Source organism: Eptatretus burgeri, chromosome 10 (genome assembly GCF_056783735.1).
Source record: "Eptatretus burgeri isolate ZD-2024b chromosome 10, Ebu_testis_v1, whole genome shotgun sequence".
Taxonomy (NCBI): domain Eukaryota; kingdom Metazoa; phylum Chordata; class Myxini; order Myxiniformes; family Myxinidae; genus Eptatretus; species Eptatretus burgeri.
Genome location: NC_140970.1, coordinates 33,926,674 through 33,946,673, shown reverse-complemented (window position 1 = coordinate 33,946,673; position 20,000 = coordinate 33,926,674). Strand labels below are relative to the sequence as shown.

The following is a 20,000-nucleotide window of genomic DNA, read 5'->3' as shown; positions in this document are numbered from 1 at the left end:
GCGCATAGACGAGATGGTCGAACGCGTGGCCAATTATAAGATATTCAGCACCATCGATTTGCGAAGCGCCTATCATCAAATTCCCTTCCGAGAGGAAGACAAACCTTACACCGCATTCCAGGCAGGTAGACACCTCTACCAATTCAGGAGGATTCCATTCAGTGTCACGAATGGAGTAGCTTGCTTCCAACGGGTTATGGACGACATCATCTCAGATGAAAACCTCAAAGACACTTTTGTTTACGTGGACAATGTCACAGTGTGCGGTAGGGATCAGGGGGAACATGACATGAATCTGGACAGATTCTTGAGCATTGCTAGAAAATATAATCTGACTCTCAACTACGAGAAATTTTTTTGACTTTTATTACAAAAAAGTATAAAGGGTAAAATTCAATACAACAAAGCAAAGGATTATATACAAGAGTGGAAAAAAGAAGAGAAGAAACCAATTCAATTTTCAAGTAATCGATAAAGCATTGATAACAGTTTATACACAAGGAACACCCCCAAAAAATACATTAGAGAGAGAGGAGAAGATGATAAGAAGAGAGAAAGCAACACAGGCTCCACACGTACTGCTAGAGACTGAGCAACAGCCCCTTGCGTTTGCACGTGTGTGCCAAGCGAGAGAGGGAGAGAGAGAGAGAGAGAGAGAGAGAGAGAGAGAGAGAGAGAGAGAGAGAGAGAGAGAGAGAGAGAGAGAGAGAGAGAGAGAGAGAGAGAGAGAGACAGAGAGAGAGAGAGAGAGAGAGAGAGAGAGAGAGAGAGAGAGAGAGAGAGAGAGAGAGAGAGAGAGAGAGAGAGAGAGAGAGAGAGAGAGAGAGAGAGAGAGAGAGAGAGAGAGAGAGAGAGAGAGAGAGAGAGAGAGAGAGAGAGAGAGAGAGAGAGAGAGAGAGAGAGAGAGAGAGAGAGAGAGAGAGAGAGAGAGAGAGAGAGAGAGAGAGAGAGAGAGAGAGAGAGAGAGAGAGAGAGAGAGAGAGAGAGAGAGAGAGAGAGAGAGAGAGAGAGAGAGAGAGAGAGAGAGAGAGAGAGAGAGAGAGAGAGAGAGAGAGAGAGAGAGAGAGAGAGAGAGAGAGAGAGAGAGAGAGAGAGAGAGAGAGAGAGAGAGAGAGAGACAGAGAGAGAGAGAGAGAGAGACAGAGAGAGAGAGAGAGAGAGAGAGAGAGAGAGAGAGAGAGAGAGAGAGAGAGAGAGAGAGAGAGAGAGAGAGAGAGAGAGAGAGAGAGAGAGAGAGAGAGAGAGAGAGAGAGAGAGAGAGAGAGAGAGAGAGAGAGAGAGAGAGAGAGACAGAGACAGAGACAGAGAGAGAGAGAGAGAGAGAGAGAGAGAGAGAGAGAGAGAGAGAGAGAGAGAGAGAGAGAGAGAGAGAGAGAGAGAGAGAGAGAGAGAGAGAGAGAGAGAGAGAGAGAGAGAGAGAGAGAGAGAGAGAGAGAGAGAGAGAGAGAGAGAGAGAGAGAGAGAGAGAGAGAGAGAGAGAGAGAGAGAGAGAGAGAGAGAGAGAGGTGGGGTGTTCACATTAAATGAGTTTGAATTGGACAGATTTATTTGCTTGAAACACGAGTTTGCATCGAGATGCCCCGATTGTATATGGCGTCGTGGCTTAGTTGGTTAAAGCGCCTGTCTAGTAAACAGGAGATCCTGGGTTGGAATCCCAGCGGTGCCTCTTTTTGTTTTCGTCGTGATCGAGGATCAACGTGTGAAAAGAGAGACTGACGTTCTGATGTCCTTCCGAGAGGGGGTGCTGCAGCTCAGAGCACACCGTCCTCCGAATGAAGAACAATGGTTTTCCGTCGAGTATTTTGCCAGTTGTTCAGTTGCGGACGTGCAATTTGTCACGACGTCATAAATGAGTGCGTCACTGTGTGCTCATTACCACGTTACGTCATCGGAACATGCCAAACAGGTCGGAAAAAAAATTCCCCCCCAAAAAATGCGAATTTCTCAGAAGTCGAAGTGCAGCACTCGGAATGGACATCGATTCCGGTTCCATTCCATGGTTGGAATCGAGGATCGAGTCCTTTGAAATCGATTCCGCCCACCAAGTGTGTGTGTGTGTGTGTGTGTGTGTCTGTTTGTGTGTCTGCTTGTGTGTGTGTGTCTGTGTGTGTGCCTGTGTGTGTGTGTGTGTGTGTGTGTCTGTTTGTGTGTCTGCTTGTGTGTGTGTGTCTGTGTGTGTGCCTCTGTGTGTGTGTGTGCCTCTGTGTGTGTCTGTGTCTGTGTGTGCCTCTGTGTGTGTCTGTTTGTGTGTGTGCCTGTGTGTGCCTGTGTGTGCTTGTGTCTGTGTATGTGTGTCTGTGTGTGTGTGCCTGTGTGTGTATGTCTGTATGTGCCTGTGTGTGTATGTGCCTGTGTGTGTGCCTGCGCGTGTGTATGTGTGTGCGCCTGTGTGTGGGTCTGTGTGCGTATGTCTGTGTTTGTGTGTGTTTGTGTGTGCCTGTGCGTATGTCTATGTGCGTATGTCAATGCCTGTGTGTGTGTCTGTCCCTGTGTGTGTGACTGTGCATGTGTGTCTGTTTGTGTGTGTGTGCCTGTTTGTGTGTGTGTGTGTGTGTGTGTGTGTGTGTGTGTGTGTGTGTGTGTGTGTGTGTGTGTGTGTGTGTGTGTGTGTGTGACAGAGAGACAGAGAGGTGTTCACATTAAATAAGTATGAATTGGACAGATTTACTTGTATGAAACACGAGTTTGCATCGAGATGCCCCGATTGTATATGGTGTCGTGGCTTAGTTGGTTAAAGCGCCTGTCTAGTAAACAGGAGATCCTGGGTTCGAATCCCAGCGGTGCCTCTTTTTGTTTTCGTCGTGATCGAGGATCAATGTGTGAAAAGAGAGACTGACGTTCTGATGTCCTTCCGAGAGGGGGTGCTGCAGCTCAGAGCACACCGTCCTCCGAATGAAGAACAATGGTTTTCCGTCGAGTATTTTGCCAGTTGTTCAGTTGCGGACGTGCAATTTGTCACGACGTCATAAAATGAGTGCGTCACTGTGTGCTCATTACTGTGGTGAATTGAAGGTCGTGACGTGTGATCACATGTTGCACGGCTCGAGCACGGAAGAGATAAAGCTGAGGTTCGGCACGGTCGGGGGGATTGTCCCAGGGGCATTGTCGTTTTATGTCGGCGGTTCACTTGGTGCTCGTTGAATGGTGAGAATTGAGAGTATATCGGACTCCGTGCTTATACTGATTTATTTTGTGGTGATTAGTTGCGCGTGTATACCTTACTGCTTATGTACTCTTTGCTGCGTCTGTATTCCCTGGTGTGCCCGTAGAAGCGGCTCCAATCAAATGGAATAAAGCCTACACTCTGAAGGTTCATCTCTCGTTTTCATTTCAATTTATTCCATTTGGTTTTCTCGGCTCTCTCAACCAAGGATGGACAAGATCTACAAACCGGAGAGGTTCGACGCAGACCCAAACGCGACTGACTCAGAAATGAAATGGTCGCATTGGTTCCGTTCCTTCTCACACTATCTGACCATCATCGAAGAGGGAGCTGACAAATTGGCCGCCCTTGTGAATCATGTCTCGCCCAGCGTATACAGGCTCTTCTCGGAGTGTGACACCTACGAAGCAGCGATCGACGTGCTGCAGGCGCTCTACGTGAAGCGCAAGAACGAGGTATACATACGACATCTTCTCAACACACGCAAGCAAGCAGCCGGGGAGACAATCGATCAGTTCCTGCAAGCTCTGAAACAGCTGGGAAAAGACGGCAGCTTCCGGGCCGTAAACGCCGAGGAACACCGAAATGAAGCGACCCGGGAGGCATTTATCCAAGGACTTAGATCAGCCCACATACGTTAACGCTTACTAGAGAAAGCGCAACCCACTCTTGAAAAGGTAGTCGATCAGGCTCGAGCGATGGATACGGCTCAGCAGCAATCTGAGTCATTTGGGACACCGATGCTGCTAATGAACGCTGCTACGGTGGAAACTCAAGGAACCCCACAGACACAGACACAGCCAGACACAGGGGATGGAGAAAAACCCGAGGAGCCGGATACCCAGACCTCGTCAAACTCCTCAGCAACTACTCCGGTTGGTAAATGCTTCTTTTGTGGGTACAAAAGACACATCCGCCACAAATGCCCCGCCAGAGATGCCACATGCATGAATTGTAACAAGAAAGGGCATTATGCCAGGGTATGTAAATCTACTCTAAGGAGAAATAAACCCACTTCTGCGGCTCTCTACTCGCAAAAGAAACTAACTGCAGCCTCCCCGAGGAATCTATCCAAGGCTATCATCAACGTACGAATTAACGGGCATATGGCTGAGGCACTGATTGATACCGGTAGCTCTGAAAGTTTCGTCAACAGCTCGCTAGTGAAGGGCAGGAAATGGAAGATCCACCCGACAGACAATACGGTATGCATGGCCGCCACATCACTACAGTCCCGCGTACGAGGGTACTGCAATGTTGAATTCGATGTAAAAGGGTACACGCATCGGGATGTAAGGGTACTGGTGCTCCGTGATTTATGCGCAGACGTAATTCTGGGTCATAATGTCCTCAAGCAGCACACGAGTGTCGAAATACCCTTTGGAGGAAGCAAACCTCGTCTAATTTTAAATGCTTTGACCACCACAGAGGTAACGTCCCCCCAGCTGTTCGCTAACTTGTCGCCGGTCTGTAAACCGATAGCGATCAAATCGCGGCGATATACCACTGCTGACATGAATTTCATCACTTCAGAAACCAAGCGATTACTGGAAGAAGGAATTATAGAACCGAGCGATTCGCCATGGCACGCACAGGTGTTGGTCACCGCCAACCAGAATCATAAGAAACGAATGGTTGTCGATTATTCCCAAACGGTCAATCGTTTCACCCAACTCGACGCCTACCCTTTGCCGCGCATAGACGAGATGGTCGAACGCGTGGCCAATTATAAGATATTCAGCACCATCGATTTGCGAAGCGCCTATCATCAAATTCCCATCCGAGAGGAAGACAAACCTTACACCGCATTCCAGGCAGGTAGACACCTCTATCAATTCAGGAGGATTCCATTCAGTGTCACGAATGGAGTAGCTTGCTTCCAACGGGTTATGGACGACATCATCTCAGATGAAAACCTCAAAGACACTTTTGTTTACGTGGACAATGTCACAGTGTGCGGTAGGGATCAGGGGGAACATGACATGAATCTGGACAGATTCTTGAGCATTGCTAGAAAATATAATCTGACTCTCAACTACGAGAAATTTTTTTGACTTTTATTACAAAAAAGTATAAAGGGTAAAATTCAATACAACAAAGCAAAGGATTATATACAAGAGTGGAAAAAAGAAGAGAAGAAACCAATTCAATTTTCAAGTAATCGATAAAGCATTGATAACAGTTTATACACAAGGAACACCCCCAAAAAATACATTAGAGAGAGGAGAAGATGATAAGAAGAGAGAAAGCAACACAGGCTCCACACGTACCGCCAGAGACTGAGCAACAGCCCCTTGCGTTTGCACGTGCGTGCCAAGCGAGAGAGGGTGAGAGAGAGAGAGAGAGAGAGAGAGAGAGAGAGAGAGAGAGAGAGAGAGAGAGAGAGAGAGAGAGAGAGAGAGAGAGAGAGAGAGAGAGAGAGAGAGAGAGAGAGAGAGAGAGAGAGAGAGAGAGAGAGAGAGAGAGAGAGAGAGAGAGAGAGAGAGAGAGAGAGAGAGAGAGAGAGAGAGAGAGAGAGAGAGAGAGAGAGAGAGAGAGAGAGAGAGAGAGAGAGAGAGAGAGAGAGAGAGAGAGAGAGAGAGAGAGAGAGAGAGAGAGAGAGAGAGAGAGAGAGAGAGAGAGAGAGAGAGAGACAGAGAGAGAGAGAGAGAGAGAGAGAGAGAGAGAGAGAGAGAGAGAGAGAGAGAGAGAGAGAGAGAGAGAGAGAGAGAGAGAGAGAGAGAGAGAGAGAGAGAGAGAGAGAGAGAGAGAGAGAGAGAGAGAGAGAGAGAGAGAGAGAGAGAGAGAGAGAGAGAGAGAGAGAGAGAGAGAGAGAGAGAGAGAGCGAGAGACAGAGAGCGCGAGAGAGAGAGAGCGAGAGAGAGAGAGCGCGAGAGAGAGAGAGAGCCAGAGAGAGAGAGAGAGACAGAGTGAGAGATAGACAGAGAGAGAGAGAGAGAGAGAGAGAGAGAGACAGAGAGAGACAGAGAGAGACAGAGAGACAGAGAGAGACAGAGACAGAGAGAGAGAGAGAGAGAGAGAGAGAGAGAGAGAGAGAGAGAGAGAGAGAGAGAGAGAGAGAGAGAGAGAGAGAGAGAGAGGGAGGGACAGAGAGAGAGAGAGAGAGAGAGAGAGAGAGAGAGAGAGAGAGAGAGAGAGAGAGAGAGAGAGAGAGAGAGAGAGAGAGAGAGAGAGAGAGAGAGAGAGAGAGAGAGAGAGAGAGAGAGAGAGAGAGAGAGAGAGAGAGAGAGAGAGAGAGAGAGAGAGAGAGAGAGAGAGAGAGAGAGAGAGAGTGGTGGGGTGTTCACATGAAATAAGTTTGAATTGGACAGACTTATTTGCATGAAACACGAGTTTGCATCGAGATGCTCTGATTGTATATGGCGTCGTGGCTAAATTGGTTAAAGTGCCTGTCGAATAAACAGGAGATCATGGGTTCGAATCCCAGCGATGCCTCTTTTTGTTTTCGTGGTGACCACGATGGGATCGAGGATCAATGTGTGAAAAGTGAAAGACTGACGTTCAGATGTCCTTCCGAGAGGGGGTGCTGCAGCTCAGAGCACACCGTCCTCCGAATGAAGAACAATGGTTTTTCCGTCGAGTATTTTGCCAGTTGTTCAGTTGCGGACGTGCAATTTCTCACGACGTCATAAAATGAGTGCGTCACTGTGTGCTCATTACCACGTTACGTCATCGGAACATGCCAAACAGGTCGGAAAAAAAATTCCCCCCCAAAAAATGCGAATTTCTCAGAAGTCGAAGTGCAGCACTCGGAATGGACATCGATTCCGGTTCCATTCCATGGTTGGAATCGAGGATCGAGTCCTTTGAAATCGATTCCGCCCACCAAGAGTGTGTGTGTGTGTGTGTGTGTGTGTGTGTGTCTGTTTGTGTGTGTGTGTGTGTCTGTTTGTGTGTCTGCTTGTGTGTGTGTGTCTGTGTGTGTGCCTCTGTGTGTGTGCCTCTGTGTGTGTGTGTGCCTCTGTGTGTGTCTGTGTCTGTGTGTGCCTCTGTGTGTGTCTGTTTGTGTGTGTGTGCCTGTGTGTGCCTGTGTGTGCTTGTGTCTGTGTATGTGTGTCTGTGTGTGTGTGCCTGTGTGTGTATGTCTGTATGTGCCTGTGTGTGTATGTGCCTGTGTGTGTGCCTGCGCGTGTGTATGTGTGTGTGCCTGTGTGTGTGTCTGTGTGTGTATGTCTGTGTTTGTGTGTGTTTGTGTGTGCCTGTGTGTATGTCTATGTGTGTATGTCACTGCCTGTGCGTGTGTCTGTGCCTGTGTGTGTGCCTGTGCATGTGTGTCTGTTTGTGTGTGTGTGCCTGTTTGTGTGTGTGTGTGTGTGTGTGTGTGTGTGTGTGTGTGTGTGTGTGTGTGTGTGTGTGTGTGTGTGTGTGTGACAGAGAGACAGAGAGGTGTTCACATTAAATAAGTATGAATTGGACAGATTTACTTGTATGAAACACGAGTTTGCATCGAGATGCCCCGATTGTATATGGCGTCGTGGCTTAGTTGGTTAAAGCGCCTGTCTAGTAAACAGGAGATCCTGGGTTCGAATCCCAGCGGTGCCTCTTTTTGTTTTCGTCGTGATCGAGGATCAATGTGTGAAAAGAGAGACTGACGTTCTGATGTCCTTCCGAGAGGGGGTGCTGCAGCTCAGAGCACACCGTCCTCCGAATGAAGAACAATGGTTTTCCGTCGAGTATTTTGCCAGTTGTTCAGTTGCGGACGTGCAATTTGTCACGACGTCATAAAATGAGTGCGTCACTGTGTGCTCATTACTGTGGTGAATTGAAGGTCGTGACGTGTGATCACATGTTGCACGGCTCGAGCACGGAAGAGATAAAGCTGAGGTTCGGCACGGTCGGGGGGATTGTCCCAGGGGCATTGTCGTTTTATGTCGGCGGTTCACTTGGTGCTCGTTGAATGGTGAGAATTGAGAGTATGTCGGACTCCGTGCTTATACTGATTTATTTTGTGGTGATTAGTTGCGCGTGTATACCTTACTGCTTATGTACTCTTTGCTGCGTCTGTATTCCCTGGTGTGCCCGTAGAAGCGGCTCCAATCAAATGGAATAAAGCCTACACTCTGAAGGTTCATCTCTCGTTTTCATTTCAATTTATTCCATTTGGTTTTCTCGGCTCTCTCAACCAAGGATGGACAAGATCTACAAACCGGAGAGGTTCGACGCAGACCCAAACGCGACTGACTCAGAAATGAAATGGTCGCATTGGTTCCGTTCCTTCTCACACTATCTGACCATCATCGAAGAGGGAGCTGACAAATTGGCCGCCCTTGTGAATCATGTCTCGCCCAGCGTATACAGGCTCTTCTCGGAGTGTGACACCTACGAAGCAGCGATCGACGTGCTGCAGGCGCTCTACGTGAAGCGCAAGAACGAGGTATACATACGACATCTTCTCAACACACGCAAGCAAGCAGCCGGGGAGACAATCGATCAGTTCCTGCAAGCTCTGAAACAGCTGGGAAAAGACGGCAGCTTCCGGGCCGTAAATGCCGAGGAACACCGAAATGAAGCGACCCGGGAGGCATTTATCCAAGGACTTAGATCAGCCCACATACGGCAACGCTTACTAGAGAAAGCGCAACCCACTCTTGAAAAGGTAGTCGATCAGGCTCGAGCGATGGATACGGCTCAGCAGCAATCTGAGTCATTTGGGACACCGATGCTGCTAATGAACGCTGCTACGGTGGAAACTCAAGGAACCCCACAGACACAGACACAGCCAGACACAGGGGATGGAGAAAAACCCGAGGAGCCGGATACCCAGACCTCGTCAAACTCCTCAGCAACTACTCCGGTTGGTAAATGCTTCTTTTGTGGGTACAAAAGACACATCCGCCACAAATGCCCCGCCAGAGATGCCACATGCATGAATTGTAACAAGAAAGGGCATTATGCCAGGGTATGTAAATCTACTCTAAGGAGAAATAAACCCACTTCTGCGGCTCTCTACTCGCAAAAGAAACTAACTGCAGCCTCCCCGAGGAATCTATCCAAGGCTATCATCAACGTACGAATTAACGGGCATATGGCTGAGGCACTGATTGATACCGGTAGCTCTGAAAGTTTCGTCAACAGCTCGCTAGTGAAGGGCAGGAAATGGAAGATCCACCCGACAGACAATACGGTATGCATGGCCGCCACATCACTACAGTCCCGCGTACGAGGGTACTGCAATGTTGAATTCGACGTAAAAGGGTACACGCATCGGGATGTAAGGGTACTGGTGCTCCGTGATTTATGCGCAGACGTAATTCTGGGTCATAATGTCCTCAAGCAGCACACGAGTGTCGAAATACCCTTTGGAGGAAGCAAACCTCGTCTAATTTTAAATGCTTTGACCACCACAGAGGTAACGTCACACCAGCTGTTCGCTAACTTGTCGCCGGTCTGTAAACCGATAGCGATCAAATCGCGGCGATATACCACTGCTGACATGAATTTCATCACTTCAGAAACCAAGCGATTACTGGAAGAAGGAATTATAGAACCGAGCGATTCGCCATGGCACGCACAGGTGTTGGTCACCGCCAACCAGAATCATAAGAAACGAATGGTTGTCGATTATTCCCAAACGGTCAATCGTTTCACCCAACTCGACGCCTACCCTTTGCCGCGCATAGACGAGATGGTCGAACGCGTGGCCAATTATAAGATATTCAGCACCATCGATTTGCGAAGCGCCTATCATCAAATTCCCATCCGAGAGGAAGACAAACCTTACACCGCATTCCAGGCAGGTAGACACCTCTATCAATTCAGGAGGATTCCATTCAGTGTCACGAATGGAGTAGCTTGCTTCCAACGGGTTATGGACGACATCATCTCAGATGAAAACCTCAAAGACACTTTTGTTTACGTGGACAATGTCACAGTGTGCGGTAGGGATCAGGGGGAACATGACATGAATCTGGACAGATTCTTGAGCATTGCTAGAAAATATAATCTGACTCTCAACTACGAGAAATTTTTTTGACTTTTATTACAAAAAAGTATAAAGGGTAAAATTCAATACAACAAAGCAAAGGATTATATACAAGAGTGGAAAAAAGAAGAGAAGAAACCAATTCAATTTTCAAGTAATCGATAAAGCATTGATAACAGTTTATACACAAGGAACACCCCCAAAAAATACATTAGAGAGAGAGGAGAAGATGATAAGAAGAGAGAAAGCAACACAGGCTCCACACGTACTGCTAGAGACTGAGCAACAGCCACTTGCGTTTGCACGTGCGTGCCAAGCGAGAGAGGAGAGAGAGAGAGAGAGAGAGAGAGAGAGAGAGAGAGAGAGAGAGAGAGAGAGAGAGAGAGAGAGAGAGAGAGAGAGAGAGAGAGAGAGAGAGAGAGAGAGAGAGAGAGAGAGAGAGAGAGAGAGAGAGAGAGAGAGAGAGAGAGAGAGAGAGAGAGAGAGAGAGAGAGAGAGAGAGAGAGAGAGAGAGAGAGAGAGAGAGAGAGAGAGAGAGAGAGAGAGAGAGAGAGAGAGAGAGAGAGAGAGAGAGAGAGAGAGAGAGAGAGAGAGAGAGAGAGAGAGAGAGAGAGAGAGAGACAGAGAGAGAGAGAGAGAGAGAGAGAGAGAGAGAGAGAGAGAGAGAGAGAGAGAGAGAGAGAGAGAGAGAGAGAGACAGAGAGAGAGACAGAGAGAGAGAGAGACAGAGAGAGAGAGAGAGAGAGACAGAGAGAGAGAGAGAGAGAGAGAGAGAGAGAGAGAGAGAGAGAGAGACAGAGAGAGAGAGAGAGAGAGAGAGACAGAGAGAGAGAGAGAGAGAGAGAGAGAGAGAGAGAGAGAGAGAGAGAGAGAGACAGAGAGAGAGAGAGAGACAGAGAGAGAGACAGAGAGAGAGACAGAGAGAGAGAGAGAGAGAGAGAGAGAGAGAGACAGAGAGAGAGAGAGAGAGAGAGAGAGAGAGACAGAGAGAGAGACAGAGAGAGAGAGAGAGAGAGAGAGAGAGAGAGAGAGAGAGAGAGAGACAGAGAGAGAGAGAGAGAGAGAGAGAGAGAGAGAGAGAGAGAGAGAGAGAGAGAGAGAGAGAGAGAGAGAGAGAGAGAGAGAGAGAGAGAGAGAGAGAGAGAGAGAGAGAGAGAGAGAGAGAGAGAGAGAGAGAGAGAGAGAGAGAGAGAGAGAGAGAGAGAGAGAGAGAGAGAGAGAGAGAGAGAGAGAGAGAGAGAGAGAGAGAGAGAGAGAGAGAGAGAGAGAGAGAGAGAGAGAGAGAGAGAGAGAGAGAGAGAGAGAGAGAGAGAGAGAGAGAGAGAGAGAGAGAGAGAGAGAGAGAGAGAGAGAGAGAGAGAGAGAGAGAGAGAGAGAGAGAGAGAGAGAGAGAGAGAGAGAGAGAGAGAGAGAGAGAGAGAGAGAGAGAGAGAGAGAGAGAGAGAGAGAGAGAGAGAGAGAGAGAGAGAGAGAGAGAGAGAGAGAGAGAGAGAGAGAGAGAGAGAGAGAGAGAGAGAGAGAGAGAGAGAGAGAGAGAGAGAGAGATATATGGGGTGTTCACATTAAATGAGTTTGAATTGGACAGATTTATTTGTATGAAACACGAGTTTGCATCGAGATGCCCCGATTGTATATGGCGTCGTGCCTTAGTTGGTTAAAGCACCTGTCCAGTAAAAAGGAGATCCTGGGTTCGAATCCAGGCGTTGCCTCTTTTTGTTTTCGTCGTGATCGAGGATCAACGTGTGAAAAGAGAGACTGACGTTCTGATGTCCTTCCGAGAGGGGGTGCTGCAGCTCAGAGCACACCGTCCTCCGAATGAAGAACAATGGTTTTTCCGTCGAGTATTTTGCCAGTTGTTCAGTTGCGGACGTGCAATTTCTCACGACGTCATAAAATGAGTGCGTCACTGTGTGCTCATTACCACGTTACGTCATCGGAACATGCCAAACAGGTCGGAAAAAAAATTCCCCCCCAAAAAATGCGAATTTCTCAGAAGTCGAAGTGCAGCACTCGGAATGGACATCGATTCCGGTTCCATTCCATGGTTGGAATCGAGGATCGAGTCCTTTGAAATCGATTCCGCCCACCAAGAGTGTGTGTGTGTGTGTGTGTGTCTGTTTGTGTGTGTGTGTGTGTGTGTCTGTTTGTGTGTCTGCTTGTGTGTGTGTGTCTGTGTGTGTGCCTCTGTGTGTGTGCCTCTGTGTGTGTGTGTGCCTCTGTGTGTGTCTGTGTCTGTGTGTGCCTCTGTGTGTGTCTGTTTGTGTGTGTGTGCCTGTGTGTGCCTGTGTGTGCTTGTGTCTGTGTATGTGTGTCTGTGTGTGTGTGCCTGTGTGTGTATGTCTGTATGTGCCTGTGTGTGTATGTGCCTGTGTGTGTGCCTGCGCGTGTGTATGTGTGTGTGCCTGTGTGTGTGTCTGTGTGTGTATGTCTGTGTTTGTGTGTGTTTGTGTGTGCCTGTGTGTATGTCTATGTGTGTATGTCAATGCCTGTGTGTGTGTCTGTGCCTGTGTGTGTGCCTGTGCATGTGTGTCTGTTTGTGTGTGTGTGCCTGTTTGTGTGTGTGTGTGTGTGTGTGTGTGTGTGTGTGTGTGTGTGTGTGTGTGTGTGTGTGTGTGTGTGTGTGTGTGTGACAGAGAGACAGAGAGGTGTTCACATTAAATAAGTATGAATTGGACAGATTTACTTGTATGAAACACGAGTTTGCATCGAGATGCCCCGATTGTATATGGCGTCGTGGCTTAGTTGGTTAAAGCGCCTGTCTAGTAAACAGGAGATCCTGGGTTCGAATCCCAGCGGTGCCTCTTTTTGTTTTCGTCGTGATCGAGGATCAACGTGTGAAAAGAGAGACTGACGTTCTGATGTCCTTCCGAGAGGGGTGCTGCAGCTCAGAGCACACCGTCCTCCGAATGAAGAACAATGGTTTTCCGTCGAGTATTTTGCCAGTTGTTCAGTTGCGGACGTGCAATTTGTCACGACGTCATAAAATGAGTGCGTCACTGTGTGCTCATTACTGTGGTGAATTGAAGGTCGTGACGTGTGATCACATGTTGCACGGCTCGAGCACGGAAGAGATAAAGCTGAGGTTCGGCACGGTCGGGGGGATTGTCCCAGGGGCATTGTCGTTTTATGTCGGCGGTTCACTTGGTGCTCGTTGAATGGTGAGAATTGAGAGTATATCGGACTCCGTGCTTATACTGATTTATTTTGTGGTGATTAGTTGCGCGTGTATACCTTACTGCTTATGTACTCTTTGCTGCGTCTGTATTCCCTGGTGTGCCCGTAGAAGCGGCTCCAATCAAATGGAATAAAGCCTACACTCTGAAGGTTCATCTCTCGTTTTCATTTCAATTTATTCCATTTGGTTTTCTCGGCTCTCTCAACCAAGGATGGACAAGATCTACAAACCGGAGAGGTTCGACGCAGACCCAAACGCGACTGACTCAGAAATGAAATGGTCGCATTGGTTCCGTTCCTTCTCACACTATCTGACCATCATCGAAGAGGGAGCTGACAAATTGGCCGCCCTTGTGAATCATGTCTCGCCCAGCGTATACAGGCTCTTCTCGGAGTGTGACACCTACGAAGCAGCGATCGACGTGCTGCAGGCGCTCTACGTGAAGCGCAAGAACGAGGTATACATACGACATCTTCTCAACACACGCAAGCAAGCAGCCGGGGAGACAATCGATCAGTTCCTGCAAGCTCTGAAACAGCTGGGAAAAGACGGCAGCTTCCGGGCCGTAAACGCCGAGGAACACCGAAATGAAGCGAACCGGGAGGCATTTATCCAAGGACTTAGATCAGCCCACATACGGCAACGCTTACTAGAGAAAGCGCAACCCACTCTTGAAAAGGTAGTCGATCAGGCTCGAGCGATGGATACGGCTCAGCAGCAATCTGAGTCATTTGGGACACCGATGCTGCTAATGAACGCTGCTACGGTGGAAACTCAAGGAACCCCACAGACACAGACACAGCCAGACACAGGGGATGGAGAAAAACCCGAGGAGCCGGATACCCAGACCTCGTCAAACTCCTCAGCAACTACTCCGGTTGGTAAATGCTTCTTTTGTGGGTACAAAAGACACATCCGCCACAAATGCCCCGCCAGAGATGCCACATGCATGAATTGTAACAAGAAAGGGCATTATGCCAGGGTATGTAAATCTACTCTAAGGAGAAATAAACCCACTTCTGCGGCTCTCTACTCGCAAAAGAAACTAACTGCAGCCTCCCCGAGGAATCTATCCAAGGCTATCATCAACGTACGAATTAACCGGCATATGGCTGAGGCACTGATTGATACCGGTAGCTCTGAAAGTTTCGTCAACAGCTTGCTAGTGAAGGGCAGGAAATGGAAGATCCACCCGACAGACAATACGGTATGCATGGCCGCCACATCACTACAGTCCCGCGTACGAGGGTACTGCAATGTTGAATTCGACGTAAAAGGGTACACGCATCGGGATGTAAGGGTACTGGTGCTCCGTGATTTATGCGCAGACGTAATTCTGGGTCATAATGTCCTCAAGCAGCACACGAGTGTCGAAATACCCTTTGGAGGAAGCAAACCTCGTCTAATTTTAAATGCTTTGACCACCACAGAGGTAACGTTCCCCAGCTGTTCGCTAACTTGTCGCCGGTCTGTAAACCGATAGCGATCAAATCGCGGCGATATACCACTGCTGACATGAATTTCATCACTTCAGAAACCAAGCGATTACTGGAAGAAGGAATTATAGAACCGAGCGATTCGCCATGGCACGCACAGGTGTTGGTCACCGCCAACCAGAATCATAAGAAACGAATGGTTGTCGATTATTCCCAAACGGTCAATCGTTTCACCCAACTCGACGCCTACCCTTTGCCGCGCATAGACGAGATGGTCGAACGCGTGGCCAATTATAAGATATTCAGCACCATCGATTTGCGAAGCGCCTATCATCAAATTCCCATCCGAGAGGAAGACAAACCTTACACCGCATTCCAGGCAGGTAGACACCTCTATCAATTCAGGAGGATTCCATTCAGTGTCACGAATGGAGTAGCTTGCTTCCAACGGGTTATGGACGACATCATCTCAGATGAAAACCTCAAAGACACTTTTGTTTACGTGGACAATGTCACAGTGTGCGGTAGGGATCAGGGGGAACATGACATGAATCTGGACAGATTCTTGAGCATTGCTAGAAAATATAATCTGACTCTCAACTACGAGAAATTTTTTTGACTTTTATTACAAAAAAGTATAAAGGGTAAAATTCAATACAACAAAGCAAAGGATTATATACAAGAGTGGAAAAAAGAAGAGAAGAAACCAATTCAATTTTCAAGTAATCGATAAAGCATTGATAACAGTTTATACACAAGGAACACCCCCAAAAAATACATTGGAGAGAGGAGAAGATGATAAGAAGAGAGAAAGCAACACAGGCTCCACACGTACCGCCAGAGACTGAGCAACAGCCCCTTGCGTTTGCACGTGCGTGCCAAGCGAGAGAGGGTGAGAGAGAGAGAGAGAGAGAGAGAGAGAGAGAGAGAGAGAGAGAGAGAGAGAGAGGAGAGAGAGAGAGAGAGAGAGAGAGAGAGAGAGAGAGAGAGAGAGAGAGAGAGAGAGAGAGAGAGAGAGAGAGAGAGAGAGAGAGAGAGAGAGAGAGAGAGAGAGAGAGAGAGAGAGAGAGAGAGAGAGAGAGAGAGAGAGAGAGAGAGAGAGAGAGAGAGAGAGAGAGAGAGAGAGAGAGAGAGAGAGAGAGAGAGAGAGGTGGGGTGTTCGCATTAAATGAGTTTGAATTGGACAGACTTTATTTGCTTGAAACACGAGTTTGCATCGAGATGCTCTGATTGTATATGGCGTCGTGGCTTAGTTGGTTAAAGTGCCTGTCGAATAAACAGGAGATCCTGGGTTTGAATCCCAGGCGTGCTCTTTTTTGTTTTCGTGGTGACCACGATGGGATCGAGGATCAATGTGTGAAAAGTGAAGAGACTGACGTTCAGATGTCCTTCCGAGAGGTGGGTGCTGCAGCTCAGAGCACACCGTCCTCCGAATGAAGAACAATGGTTTTTCCGTCGAGAATTTTGCCAGTTGTTCAGTTGCGGACGTGCAATTTCTCACGACGTCATAAAATGAGTGCGTCACTGTGTGCTCATTACCACGTTACGTCATCGGAACATGCCAAACAAGGTCGGAAAAAAATTCCCCCCAAAAAATGCGAATTTCTCAGAAGTCGAAGTGCAGCACTCGGAATGGACATCGATTCCGGTTCCATTCCATGGTTGGAATCGAGGATCGAGTCCTTTGAAATCGATTCCCGCCCACCAAGAGTGTGTGTGTGTGTGTGTGTGTGTGTGTCTGTTTGTGTGTGTGTGTGTGTCTGTTTGTGTGTCTGCTTGTGTGTGTGTGTCTGTGTGTGTGCCTCTGTGTGTGTGCCTCTGTGTGTGTGTGTGCCTCTGTGTGTGTCTGTGCCTGTGATAGCCTCTGTGTGTGTCTGTTTGTGTGTGTGTGCCTGTGTGTGCCTGTGTGTGCTTGTGTCTGTGTATGTGTGTCTGTGTGTGTGTGCCTGTGTGTGTATGTCTGTATGTGCCTGTGTGTGTATGTGCCTGTGTGTGTGCTCTGCGCGTGTGTATGTGTGTGTGCCTGTGTGTGTGTCTGTGTGTGTATGTCTGTGTTTGTGTGTGTTTGTGTGTGCCTGTGTGTATGTCTATGTGTGTATGTCAATGCCTGTGTGTGTGTGTCTGTGCCTGTGTGTGTGCCTGTGCATGTGTGTCTGTTTGTGTGTGTGTGCCTGTTTGTGTGTGTGTGTGTGTGTGTGTGTGTGTGTGTGTGTGTGTGTGTGTGTGTGTGTGTGTGTGTGTGTGACAGAGAGACAGAGAGGTGTTCACATTAAATAAGTATGAATTGGACAGATTTACTTGTATGAAACACGAGTTTGCATCGAGATGCCCCGATTGTATATGGCGTAGCCGTGGCTTAGTTGGTTAAAGCGCCTGTCTAGTAAACAGGAGATCCTGGGTTCGAATCCCAGCGGTGCCTCTTTTTGTTTTCGTCGTGATCGAGGATCAATGTGTGAAAAGAGAGACTGACGTTCTGATGTCCTTCCGAGAGGGGTGCTGCAGCTCAGAGCACACCGTCCTCCGAATGAAGAACAATGGTTTTCCGTCGAGTATTTTGCCAGTTGTTCAGTTGCGGACGTGCAATTTGGTCACGACGTCATAAAATGAGTGCGTCACTGTGTGCTCATTACTGTGGTGAATTGAAGGTCGTGACGCAGATCACATGTTGCACGGCTCGAGCACGGAAGAGATAAAGCTGAGGTTCCGCACGGTCGGGGGGTTGTTCAGCTGCGGACGTGCAATTTCTCACGACGTCATAAAATGAGTGCGTCACTGTGTGCTCATTACCACGTTACGTCATCGGAACATGCCAAACAGGTCGGAAAAAAAATTCCCCCCCAAAAAATGCGAATTTCTCAGAAGTCGAAGTGCAGCACTCGGAATGGACATCGATTCCGGTTCCATTCCATGGTTGGAATCGAGGATCGAGTCCTTTGAAATCGATTCCGCCCACCAAGAGTGTGTGTGTGTGTGTGTGTGTGTGTGTGTCTGTTTGTGTGTGTGTGTGTGTGTCTGTTTGTGTGTCTGCTTGTGTGTGTGTGTCTGTGTGTGTGCCTCTGTGTGTGTGCCTCTGTGTGTGTGTGCCTCTGTGTGTGTCTGTGTCTGTGTGTGCCTCTGTGTGTGTCTGTTTGTGTGTGTGTGCCTGTGTGTGCCTGTGTGTGCTTGTGTCTGTGTATGTGTGTCTGTGTGTGTGTGCCTGTGTGTGTATGTCTGTATGTGCCTGTGTGTGTATGTGCCTGTGTGTGTGCCTGCGCGTGTGTATGTGTGTGTGGCTGTGTGGGTGTGTCTGTGTGTGTATGTCTGTGTTTGTGTGTGCATGTGTGCGCCTGTGTGTATGTCTATGTGTGTATGTCAATGCCTGTGTGTGTGTCTGTGCCTGTGTGTGTGCCTGTGCATGTGTGTCTGTTTGTGTGTGTGTGCCTGTTTGTGTGTGTGTGTGTGTGTGTGTGTGTGTGTGTGTGTGTGTGTGTGTGTGTGTGTGTGTGTGTGTGTGTGACAGAGAGACAGAGAGGTGTTCACATTAAATAAGTATGAATTGGACAGATTTACTTGTATGAAACACGAGTTTGCATCGAGATGCCCCGATTGTATATGGCGTCGTGGCTTAGTTGGTTAAAGCGCCTGTCTAGTAAACAGGAGATCCTGGGTTCGAATCCCAGCGGTGCCTCTTTTTGTTTTCGTCGTGATCGAGGATCAACGTGTGAAAAGAGAGACTGACGTTCTGATGTCCTTCCGAGAGGGGGTGCTGCAGCTCAGAGCACACCGTCCTCCGAATGAAGAACAATGGTTTTCCGTCGAGTATTTTGCCAGTTGTTCAGTTGCGGACGTGCAATTTGTCACGACGTCATAAAATGAGTGCGTCACTGTGTGCTCATTACTGTGGTGAATTGAAGGTCGTGACGTGTGATCACATGTTGCACGGCTCGAGCACGGAAGAGATAAAGCTGAGGTTCGGCACGGTCGGGGGGATTGTCCCAGGGGCATTGTCGTTTTATGTCGGCGGTTCACTTGGTGCTCGTTGAATGGTGAGAATTGAGAGTATATCGGACTCCGTGCTTATACTGATTTATTTTGTGGTGATTAGTTGCGCGTGTATACCTTACTGCTTATGTACTCTTTGCTGCGTCTGTATTCCCTGGTGTGCCCGTAGAAGCGGCTCCAATCAAATGGAATAAAGCCTACACTCTGAAGGTTCATCTCTCGTTTTCATTTCAATTTATTCCATTTGGTTTTCTCGGCTCTCTCAACCAAGGATGGACAAGATCTACAAACCGGAGAGGTTCGACGCAGACCCAAACGCGACTGACTCAGAAATGAAATGGTCGCATTGGTTCCGTTCCTTCTCACACTATCTGACCATCATCGAAGAGGGAGCTGACAAATTGGCCGCCCTTGTGAATCATGTCTCGCCCAGCGTATACAGGCTCTTCTCGGAGTGTGACACCTACGAAGCAGCGATCGACGTGCTGCAGGCGCTCTACGTGAAGCGCAAGAACGAGGTATACATACGACATCTTCTCAACACACGCAAGCAAGCAGCCGGGGAGACAATCGATCAGTTCCTGCAAGCTCTGAAACAGCTGGGAAAAGACGGCAGCTTCCGGGCCGTAAACGCCGAGGAACACCGAAATGAAGCGACCCGGGAGGCATTTATCCAAGGACTTAGATCAGCCCACATACGGCAACGCTTACTAGAGAAAGCGCAACCCACTCTTGAAAAGGTAGTCGATCAGGCTCGAGCGATGGATACGGCTCAGCAGCAATCTGAGTCATTTGGGACACCGATGCTGCTAATGAACGCTGCTACGGTGGAAACTCAAGGAACCCCACAGACACAGACACAGCCAGACACAGGGGATGGAGAAAAACCCGAGGAGCCGGATACCCAGACCTCGTCAAACTCCTCAGCAACTACTCCGGTTGGTAAATGCTTCTTTTGTGGGTACAAAAGACACATCCGCCACAAATGCCCCGCCAGAGATGCCACATGCATGAATTGTAACAAGAAAGGGCATTATGCCAGGGTATGTAAATCTACTCTAAGGAGAAATAAACCCACTTCTGCGGCTCTCTACTCGCAAAAGAAACTAACTGCAGCCTCCCCGAGGAATCTATCCAAGGCTATCATCAACGTACGAATTAACGGGCATATGGCTGAGGCACTGATTGATACCGGTAGCTCTGAAAGTTTCGTCAACAGCTCGCTAGTGAAGGGCAGGAAATGGAAGATCCACCCGACAGACAATACGGTATGCATGGCCGCCACATCACTACAGTCCCGCGTACGAGGGTACTGCAATGTTG

General features: G+C 48.4%; 7 non-coding genes across 7 annotated transcripts; all 7 read left to right on the top strand.

The window, feature by feature from the left end:
• The first annotated feature begins 1,592 nt into the window (after nucleotides 1-1,592).
• TRNAT-AGU (transfer RNA threonine (anticodon AGU)) lies at nucleotides 1,593-1,666 on the top strand. Its single transcript has one exon. It is a non-coding gene; the product is annotated as a tRNA-Thr (tRNA).
• Nucleotides 1,667-2,712: 1,046 nt separating this feature from the next.
• On the top strand, nucleotides 2,713-2,786 carry TRNAT-AGU (transfer RNA threonine (anticodon AGU)). Its single transcript has one exon. It is a non-coding gene; the product is annotated as a tRNA-Thr (tRNA).
• Nucleotides 2,787-6,524: 3,738 nt separating this feature from the next.
• On the top strand, nucleotides 6,525-6,598 carry TRNAI-AAU (transfer RNA isoleucine (anticodon AAU)). The gene has a single exon. It is a non-coding gene; the product is annotated as a tRNA-Ile (tRNA).
• Nucleotides 6,599-7,631: 1,033 nt separating this feature from the next.
• On the top strand, nucleotides 7,632-7,705 carry TRNAT-AGU (transfer RNA threonine (anticodon AGU)). The gene has a single exon. It is a non-coding gene; the product is annotated as a tRNA-Thr (tRNA).
• A 5,107-nt stretch (nucleotides 7,706-12,812) lies between these two features.
• On the top strand, nucleotides 12,813-12,886 carry TRNAT-AGU (transfer RNA threonine (anticodon AGU)). The gene has a single exon. It is a non-coding gene; the product is annotated as a tRNA-Thr (tRNA).
• A 4,152-nt stretch (nucleotides 12,887-17,038) lies between these two features.
• TRNAT-AGU (transfer RNA threonine (anticodon AGU)) lies at nucleotides 17,039-17,115 on the top strand. Its single transcript has one exon. It is a non-coding gene; the product is annotated as a tRNA-Thr (tRNA).
• Nucleotides 17,116-18,289: 1,174 nt separating this feature from the next.
• On the top strand, nucleotides 18,290-18,363 carry TRNAT-AGU (transfer RNA threonine (anticodon AGU)). Its single transcript has one exon. It is a non-coding gene; the product is annotated as a tRNA-Thr (tRNA).
• The last annotated feature ends 1,637 nt before the right edge of the window (nucleotides 18,364-20,000 follow it).